Below are 10,502 nucleotides of genomic sequence, written 5' to 3' on the forward strand. Positions count from 1 at the left end.
CTACTTGGCACAAACACTAATTAAAACATAAAAACTCAATAATAACAGAGGCTAGATAAATTATTTATTACTAAACAGGATAAAAAAGCAAGGGACAAAAATAAAGTTGGATTGCCTCCCAACAAGCGCTATCGTTTAACGCCCCTAGCTAGGCATGATGATTTCAATGATGCTTACATAAAAGATAAGAATTGAAACATAAAGAGAGCATCATGAAGAATATGACTAGCACATTTAAGTCTAACCCACTTCCTATGCATAGGGATTTTGTGACCGAACAACTTATAGGAACAATAATCAACTAGCATAGGAAGGCAAAACAAGCATAACTTCAAAACTTTAAGCACATAGAGAGGAAAGTTGAAATTATTGCAATTCCTACAAGCATATATTCCTCCCTCATAATAATTTTTCAGTAGCATCATGAATGAATTCAACAATATAACCATCACATAAAGCATTATTTTCATGATCTACAAGCATAGAAAATTTACTACTCTCCACATAAGCATACTTCTTCTCATGAATAATAGTGGGAGCAAACTCAACAAAATAACTATCATGTGAGGCATAATCCAATTGAAAACTAAAATCATGATGACAAGTTTCATGGTTATCATTAATCTTTATAGGATACATGTCATCACAATAATCATCATAGGTAGCAACTTTGTTCTCATAATCAATTGGAACCTCTTCCGAAATAGTGCATTCATCACTAAATAAAGTCATGACCTCTCCAAATCCACTTTCATCAATATAATCATCATAAATAGGAGGCATGTTTTAATCATAATAAATTTGCTCATCAAAACTTGGGGGACAAAAAATATCATCTTCATCAAACATAGCATCCCCAAGCTTGTGGCTTTGCATATCATTAGCATCATGGATATTCAAAGAATTCATACTAACAACATTGCAATCATGCTCATCATTCAAAGATTTAGTGCCAAACATTTTAATGCATTCTTCTTCTAACACTTTGGCACAATTTTCCTTCCCATCATACTCACAAAAGATATTAAAAAGATGAAGCGTATGAGGTAAACTCAGTTCCATTTTTTATAGTTTTCTTTTACAAACTAAACTAGTGATAAACAAGAAACAAAAAGATTCGATTGCAAGATCTAAAGATATACCTTCAAGCACTCACCTCCCCGGCAATGGCGCCAGAAAAGAGCTTGATGTCTACTACACAACCTTCTTCTTGTAGACATTGTTGGGCCTCCAAGTGCAGAGGTTTGTACGACAGTAGCAAATTTCCCTCAAGTGGATGACCTAAGGTTTATCAATCCGTGGGAGGCGTAGGATGAAGATGGTCTCTCTCAAGCAACCCTGCAACCAAATAACAAAGAGTCTCTTGTGTCCCCAACACACCCAATACAATGGTAGATTGTATAGGTGCACTAGTTCGACGAAGAGATGGTGATACAAGTGCAATATGGATGGTAGATATAGGTTTTTGTAATCTGAAAATATAAAAACAGCAAGGTAACTAATTATAAAAGTGGGCACAAACGGTATTGCAATGCGTTGAAACAAGGCCTAGGGTTCATACTTTCACTAGTGCAAGTTCTCTCAACAATAATAACATAATTGGATCATATAACTATCCCTCAACATGCAACAAAGAGTCACTCCAAAGTCACTAATAGCAGAGAACGAATGAAGAGATTATGGTAGGGTACGAAACCACCTCAAAGTTATCCTTTCTGATCGATCTATTCAAGAATCCGTAGTAAAATAACATAAAGCTATTCTTTCCATTCAATCTATCATAGAGTTCGTACTAGAATAACACCTTAAGACACAAATCAACCAAAACCCTAATGTCACCTAGATACTCCAATGTCACCTCAAATATCCACAGGTATGATTATACGATATGCATCACACAATCTCAGATTCATCTATTCAAACCAACACAAAGTACTTCAAAGAGTGCCCCAAAGATTCTACCGGAGAGTCAAGACGAAAACGTGTGCCAACCCCTATGCATAGGTTCATGGGCGGAACCCGCAAGTTGATCACCAAAACATACATCAAGTGGATCAATAGAATACCCCATTGTCACCACGGATATCCCACGCAAGACATACATCAAGTGTTCTCAAATCCTTAAAGACTCAATCCGATAAGATAACTTCAAAGGGAAAACTCAATCAATTACAAGAGAGTAGAGGGGGAGAAACATCATAAGATCCAACTATAATAGCAAAGCCTCGCGATACATCAAGATCGTACCACCTCAAGAACACGAGAGAGAGAGATCAAACACATAGCTACTGGTACATACCCTCAGCCCCGAGGGAGAACTACTCCCTCCTCGTCATGGAGAGCGCCGGGATGATGAAGATGGCCACCGGAGAGGGATTCCCCCTCCGGCAGGGTGCCGGAACGGGTCTAGATTGGTTTTCGGTGGCTACGGGGGCTTCTGGCGGCGGAACTCCCGATCTATTGTGCTCCTCAAAGTTTTAGGGTATATGGGTATATATGGGAGGAAGAAGTACGTCGTTGGACCTCCGAGTTGTCCACGAGGCAGGGGGCGCGCCCCCCACCCTCGTGGGCAGCCCCGGACTCTTCTTGTCCATCTTCGATACTCCGTGGGCTTCTTCTGGTCCAAAAATAAGTTTCGTGAAGTTTCAGGTCAATTGGACTCCGTTTGATTTTCCTTTTCTGTGATACTCTAAAATAAGGAAAAAATAGAAACTGGCGCTGGGCTCTAGGTTAATAGGTTAGTCCCAAAAATAATATAAAAGTGCATAATAAAGCCCACAAACATCCAAAACAGATAATATAATAGCATGGAACAATCAAAAATTATAGATACGTTGGAGATGTATCAATCAGCGACCACGGGAGGGTAGGACAAAAGATGTCACGCAAGTTCTTTTTCATAAGCAGGTACTAATATATACGGAATACATGCCTACATTACATTGATGAATTGGAGCTAGCTCTATGTCGCCCTAGGTTATGATTGTTATAAGATGAACATTATCCAACGAAATTACCGATCCAATGCCTAAGAGCTTTTCATATATTGATCTTTGCTAAGTTACTATTGTTACTGCTACTGTATAACTGCTACAAAATTACTGCTACCGATGTTACTGTCACTATTACTATTGTTACTAGCGCTATCAAATCATCATACTACTATGTTATTGATCACTCTACTATAGATATTTAGTCTCCAAGTGTGGTTGAATTGACAACTCAACTGCTAATACTTAGAAATATTCTTTGGCTTCCCTTGTGTCGAATCAATAAACTTGGGTTGAATACTCTACCCTCGAAAATTGTTGCGATCCCCTATACTTGTGGGTTATCAAGACCTTTTTGTGACGCCGTTGTCGGGGAGCATAGATATATTTGTTGAGTCACTTGGGATTTATATCTATTGATAACTATGAAGAATCTTAAGGACGATAGAACCAAGACCGTTCCCTCTAAGACGAGGGGAGGTAAGGAACTGCCATCTAGCTCTGCACTTGATTCACCATCTGTTTTAAGTTAGCTTGCAACACCGCAACCTGTTATTATTTCTGATATGTTGCAAGTAACTGATGATGCCACTTCTGCTATGCATGATGCTAGGAATGATTCTATTGATGATGCTAGTACTTTATTTGATAATACTGTGCCACTAGGTGAATTTCTTGATGAACAAATTGCTAAAGCTAAAGAAATTGAGAATGCTGAAACTGATGAAATTACTAAAGTTGATGAAATTATTGAAACTGAAAATTATGATTCACCTATTGTAACTAGTGCTCCTAGATATGAATTGCCTGAAATACCTAAGGGTTATGTTATGGATGGGGAAGTAGCTAGAGATTTTCTTGCTTGTAAGGATGGAGATGATCTTAAGAAATTATTATGCAAGTTGAAAGAAAAATTCTTGAATGCTAGAATGAAATATGATCATAAGTTCTCTACTTCACCTATTTTTATTACCGATAAGGATTATGAATTCTTTGTCGATCCTGAGTTAATCACTTTGGTTGAGTCTGATCCTTTTCATGGCTATGAAACTGAAACTGTTGTGGCACATCTCACTTAATTAAATGATATAACCACCTTGTTTGCTCATGAGGAAAAAATCATTATTACTATATTCTTAAGTTATTTGCTTTCTCATTAAAGGTGATGCTAAGACTTGGTGGAATACTCTTGCTCCTGGTTGTGTGCGTAGTCCCCCAGATATGATTTATTTCCTCTCCGAAAAATATTTTCCTGCTCATAAGAAACAAGTTGTCTTACAGGAAATATTTAACTTTGTGCAAATTGAAGAAGAGAATCTCCCACAAGCTTGGGGGAGGCTTCTCCAATTACTTAATGATATGCATGATCATCCTCTCAAGAAATATGAAATACTTGATATCTTCTCTAATGGACTAACCGATGCTTCTAGGGACTACCTAGATAGTTGTGTTGGTTGAGTTTTCAGGGAACAAACTATTGAACAAGCGGAAGCATTATTGAATAATATATTAAAGAATGATAATGATTGGACACTTCCTGAACCACCGCCTAAACCCACTCCGAAGAAAAAGGGGTATTTTATTTCCCAGTCCTAAAGATATGCAAGAAGCAAAGAAATGTATGAAGGAAAAAGGTGGTATAGGGGCTGTTATTTATTACAATAAAAGCAAGGTCACTTTTCATATCAATGGTAATGAGAATAGGATGCACTTTCCGAAGAAATAATTTCAAGTGAATGGTATTAATGTTATTGGAAAAACTCTGACACTTACTATTGGAAGTTTTCAACTTCGTCTTCCTGCTACCAAAAAGAAATATGAAATACTTATTGTAGGGGATATGCATATCCCCGTTGAGGTAACTTAGTGTTTTACAAAGATTCTTCGGGTTCATGCTAATCGAAAGTGGTTGTTGATAAGACTTGATCAACCTTATTAATGGATTATTTTTGAAAGGTATGTGGTCGATGAATTTAGTAAGCACAACCTTATGTCCCTACCTTTCGTTTTCTATATTTTTAGTTAAATGCAATAAAATGTCATGAACATCCTGTTTTCTGAATTATCCGTGCAACAAAAAAGGTACCCAAAAATGAAAGTGCTCAAAATGACCTGAAATATTTACATGAATTTTTACTGAATATTTAAGTTTTTTAGCATTGAAACCACCCTAGGGAGGTGCCTATGAGGCACCAGGGCACGCCTATGCCCCTGGACGTGCCCTAGTGGGTTGTGGGCCCCACAAGGACCCGCTCACTTACCTCTTTAGCCCACTTTGTCTCTTACCTCTAGAAACAATTCACTCTAGCTCTCTCTCTCTCTCGTGTTCTTGCTCCCAAAGCTGAGATTTTTGATCTCTTTGATCAGAGCTCCATTTTGAAAATTGTTTTGGAGGATTGCTACTTGGTATGTGACTCCTCCATTGCTCCAATTAGTTTTTGCTTTGGTGGTTTATATTTTGAGTAATTATCTACTCTTGGTGCTACTAAAAATGAGCTTGCATGTTGAATACTTTGAGTTCCAAGTAGTTTGGAAGCTTGATATAGCCTCTAGATATCCATATGAGTAGTTGTTATCAATCTTGTGAAATTTGTTGACATCATTTTGTGGCCCAAAAATTTCGGAAATTTGTACGTACAAAAATGAATCTCTCTGGGAGGAGGTCCACGGGGCATCGTCGAATGACAGCTCGATACGACAGGCTTACATTGAGCCAAGGGCAAGCTCGGTGTGGGACTCTGACACCAAATCATAGAAAACAAAGATACTATGCATTCATGAGAGCGAGGTGCACGAGTACAATGCAGCAGTAGAGGCCACTCGTCGGGCCGAGGCGGAGGCACCGAGAGCCTCCACGAGCTGCCACTTTGATTATTACCCAGACCAGCGGTGGTGATACCAAGCTAGGCGAAATCCTAAGCTTGGGGGAGTACGTATTTCCCACCGACATTACATTCATGTTCACACATTTCATTCCAATTTTCGGTGTTCATAGTTTTTCATTATATAATCTATGTTAGTTTTATTTTCTTGTTTTCTTCTTGTGTGTTTGAAAAACTTTGAGAAAATCCAAAATAATATTTCTCGCTTGTTTCTAGTTTTTCTTTCTAGTTTAAATTAGTTGTACAATTAAAGGAAACCCAAAAATATCTCATGTTTCTTCTTTTGCTTGTTGGGAGCTTTCCCATGTAAATATTTTTTCTCATTTTTGTTTTTCTTTCTTTAATTTGCCTTCTTCGAGAAAAAACAAAAACTCCAACAATATTTCAGTGTGTTTCTCTGAAATTATTTTCCTTTGTTGAGTCGTACTAAGGAGAAGACCGCGATGAAAATGATGAGTGGCTCTCATATGCATAATTGTTGATCTAACAAAGAGGCCGCATTACCTTGTCTCCTCCTTTAAATAAAATGTTTGCAGATTCCAGCTTAGTCCATCACACTCTTGCACTATTATTATTTTCATATCATTCGTTCGTGCAAGTGAAAGGCAATAATGACGATATTTGATGAAGTGACTGTGGCAAGGAAAGGCGGGTATGAACTCAACTTGTTTTTGTTTCTGTAAATATGTTTAATTCAGTATCCATGATTCAGCTTGTTATGATAAAAAATTAGATTATAGTTGCTCATGTCATGCTTAAGTAGTTAGGAGTGGATAATGATTTATCTTAGATGTCAACCTGCATTAAAATGGTTGTGATGTAGTATGATGATATGGTATCCTCCTCCGAATGTTTCAAGTGGCTTGACTTGGCACATGTTCACACATGTAGTTGATTCAAAACTAACATAGCCTCCACGATATTTATATTCATGGTATTTATATCCTACTCATGCTAGTATTCAATGTTAATTATTCACAACACATGTTTATGACCGTTTTCACTCTCTAGCCGGTTGCTTCCTAACCTTTTTGCTAGCCTTCGCCTATACTAAGTGGGAATGCTGCTTGTGCATCCAAATCCTTAAATCAAAGTTATTCCAGATGAGTCCACTATACCTACCTATATGTGGTATTACTCTGTCGTTCCAAGTAAATTTGCATGTGCCACCTCTAAATATTCAAATGAACACCTGTTTTGTGTGCCTGTACCGCTCATGGAGTGATAGGGGGTGGTCAGTATCCTCCATGTTAAGCGGGCTATTCTCATGATGAGTGTTTATTCACTCGTCCTTGCATGAGAGGGGCCGATAATCGGGATGCCCAATCCCATGATTAAAATTGCAAATATTAAAGCAAACTCCCCTGGACTATTGTTGGTACGGAGGGCACCCGAGGATTCGGCTAGCCATGGCTTGTGTTTGTTGGTGGACGGGGAGTAAACTTTACTTTTACCGCTTGTGAACCATTGCTAATGTGTTTAGCATGGAAGATATTGAAAACTCTTGGTTGTAACGTTGACAGGAAAGGTACACCGCCCAAAATTATATTTATCTCTAATTTAAGCTATGAGCTCTAGCACCTCTGTAAATCCCTGCTTCCCTCTACGAAGGGCATATCTATTTATTTTTATGTTATTTTACTTTTATTATTGAGTCGTCACCTTCTTAAGCAAGCACCAGTCCTGAGAGCACTATTGTCGTTCTCATGCATTGTGTATAGTTAATGTTGTGTGCATCATGACAAGATCTCTTCTACCATGAATTACAATGTTTAGTCGCTTCTTGAACTTTGGAGCTGCTCTGCATTTATGTTTTGTGGTATCAGAAAGGGCTAGCGAGATGCCACTATTGTCATATTATATCATGATTGTTTTGACAAAGTGTTGTCATTTGAAATATTTTATTATTGCTCGCTAGTTATTATGCCATTGATATGAGTGAATATAATTTCAAAGAGTTATTATCTACATGGTTAGTTATAATTTTTGCTGAAAGCCTGAGTATTATTTAAGCATATATATATAACACAAGAAGAAAAGAGTTCGTAAAAGTTTTTCTTTATCACTTTCAGTTTGTCAACTGAATTGCTTGACGACAAGCAATGAGTTAAGCTTGGAGGAGTTGATATGTCTGTGTCGTATCTACTTCTCCAAACACTCTTGCTCTTGTTTTGGGCTCTAATTTGCATGATTTGAATGAAACTAACCTGGACTGACGTTGTTTTCAGCAGAACTACCATGGTGTTGTTTTTGTGCAGAAATAAAAGTTCTCGGAATTGGACGAAACATTTTGAAGATTTTTTATGGAATATATGAGGAATATTGGAACCAAGGCCCACTGGAGGGGGGCACCCTGTGCCCACAAGGCACCAGGGTGCGCCTAACCCCCAGGCGCGCCCTAGTGGTTGTGGGGCCCTCGTGGCTCCTCTGACCCTAATCTGGATACTATAAATTCCCATTTCCCAATAAAAAGAGCAGAGAAAGTTTCATCATGTTTCATGGTATGGAGCCGCTACCACCTCATGTTATTCATCGGGAGGCCAGATCTGGAGTCCGTTCTAGGCTCCGGAGAGTGGGGTTCATCATTATCATCATCACCAACCATCCTCCATCACCAATTTCATGATGATCACCACCGGGAGTAAGTAATCTCTTCGTAGGCTTGCTGGATGGTGATGGGTTGGATGAGATTCATCATGTAATCGAGTTAGTTTTGTTTGCGCTTGATCCCTAGTATCCACTATGTTCTGAGATTGATGTTGCTATGACTTTGCTATGCTTAATGCTTGTCACTAGGGCTCGAGTGCCATGATTTTAGATTTGAACCATTTATGTTTTCACCAATATATTTGTGTTCTTGATCCTACCATGAAAGTTATATGCACCTATTACGTGTTATGATCTGCATACCCCAAGGTGATAATTATTGGGATTCTTTCCGGTGATTACCGTAGTTTGACGAGTTCATGTATTCACAATGTGTTAATGCTTTGTTCTGGTTCTCTATTAAAAGGAGGCCTTGATACCCCTTGGTTTTCTTATGGACCCCACTGCCACGGGAGGGTAGGACAAAAGATGTCATGCAAGTTCTTTTCCATTAGCACGTATGACTATATACGGAATACATGACTACAGTACATTGATGAATTGGAGCTAGTTCCGTGTCACCCTAGGTTATGACTGTTATATGATAAATATTATCCAAGGAAATCACTGATCCAATGCCTACGAGCTCTTCATATGTTGATCTTTGCTGAGTTACTATTGTTGCTGCTATTGTACAACTGATACAAAATTACTGCTACTGTTGTTATTGTCACTATTGCTATTGTTACTATTGCTATCAAATTATCATACTACTGTGCTACTGATCACTCCGCTACAGACATTTAGTCTCCAGGTGTGGTTGAATTGACAACTCAACTGCTAATACTTCCAAATATTCTTTGGCTCCCCTTGTGTTATAAATTTGGGTTGAATACTCTACCCTCGAAAACAGTTGTGATGTCTACTACACAACATTCTTCTTGTAGACGTTGTTGGGCCTCCAAGTGCAGAGGTTTATAGGACAGTAGCAAATTTCCCTCAAGTGGATGACCTAAGGTTTATCAATCCGTAGGATGCGTAGGATGAAGATGGTCTCTCTCAAGCAACCCTGCAACCAAATAACAAAGAGTTTCTTGTGTCCCCAACACACCCAATACAATGGTAAATTGTATAGGTGCACTAGTTTGGCGAAGAGATGGTGATACAAGTGCAATATGGATAGTAGATAAAGGTATTTGTAATCTGAAATAATAAAAACAGCAAGGTAGCAAGTGATAAACGTGAGCGTAAACGGTATTGCAATGTGTGGAAATAAGGCCTAGGGTTCATACTTTCACTAGTGTAAGTCCTCTCAACAATAATAGCATAATTGGATCACATAACTATTCCAAAGTCACTAATAGCGGAGAACAAATGAAGAGATTATGGTAGGGTACGAAACCACCTCAAAGTTATTCTTTCCAATCAATCCGTTGGGCTATTCCTATAAGTGTCACAAACATCCCTAGAGTTCGTACTAGAATAACACCTTAAGATATAAATCAACCAAAACCCTAATGTCACCTAGATACTCCAATGTCACCTCAAGTATCCGTGGGCATGATTAAACGATATGCATCACACAATCTCAGATTCATCTATTCAACCAACACAAAGGACCTCAAAGAGTGCCCCAAAGTTCTACCAGAGAATCACGACGAAAACGTGTGCCAACCCCTATGCATAGGTTCATGGGCTGAACCCGCAAGTTGATCACCAAAACATACATCAAGTGAATCACGTGGTATCCCATTGTCACCACGGATACGCACAACAAGACATACATCAAGTGTTCTCAAATCTTTAAAGACTCAATCCAATAAGATAACTCCAAAGGGGAAACTCAATTCATTACAAGAGAGTAGAGGGGGAGAAAACATCATAGGATCCAACTATAATAGCAAAGCTCGCGATACATCAAGATCGTGCCAAATCAAGAACACGAGAGAGAGAGAGAGAGAGAGAGAGAGAGAGAGAGAGAGATCAAACACATAGCTACTGGTACATACCCTCAGCCCCGAGGGAGAACTACTCCCTCCTCGTC

This window comes from Triticum dicoccoides, chromosome 7A, assembly GCF_002162155.2.
Source record: "Triticum dicoccoides isolate Atlit2015 ecotype Zavitan chromosome 7A, WEW_v2.0, whole genome shotgun sequence".
In the NCBI taxonomy this organism is placed as follows: Eukaryota; Viridiplantae; Streptophyta; class Magnoliopsida; order Poales; family Poaceae; genus Triticum; species Triticum dicoccoides.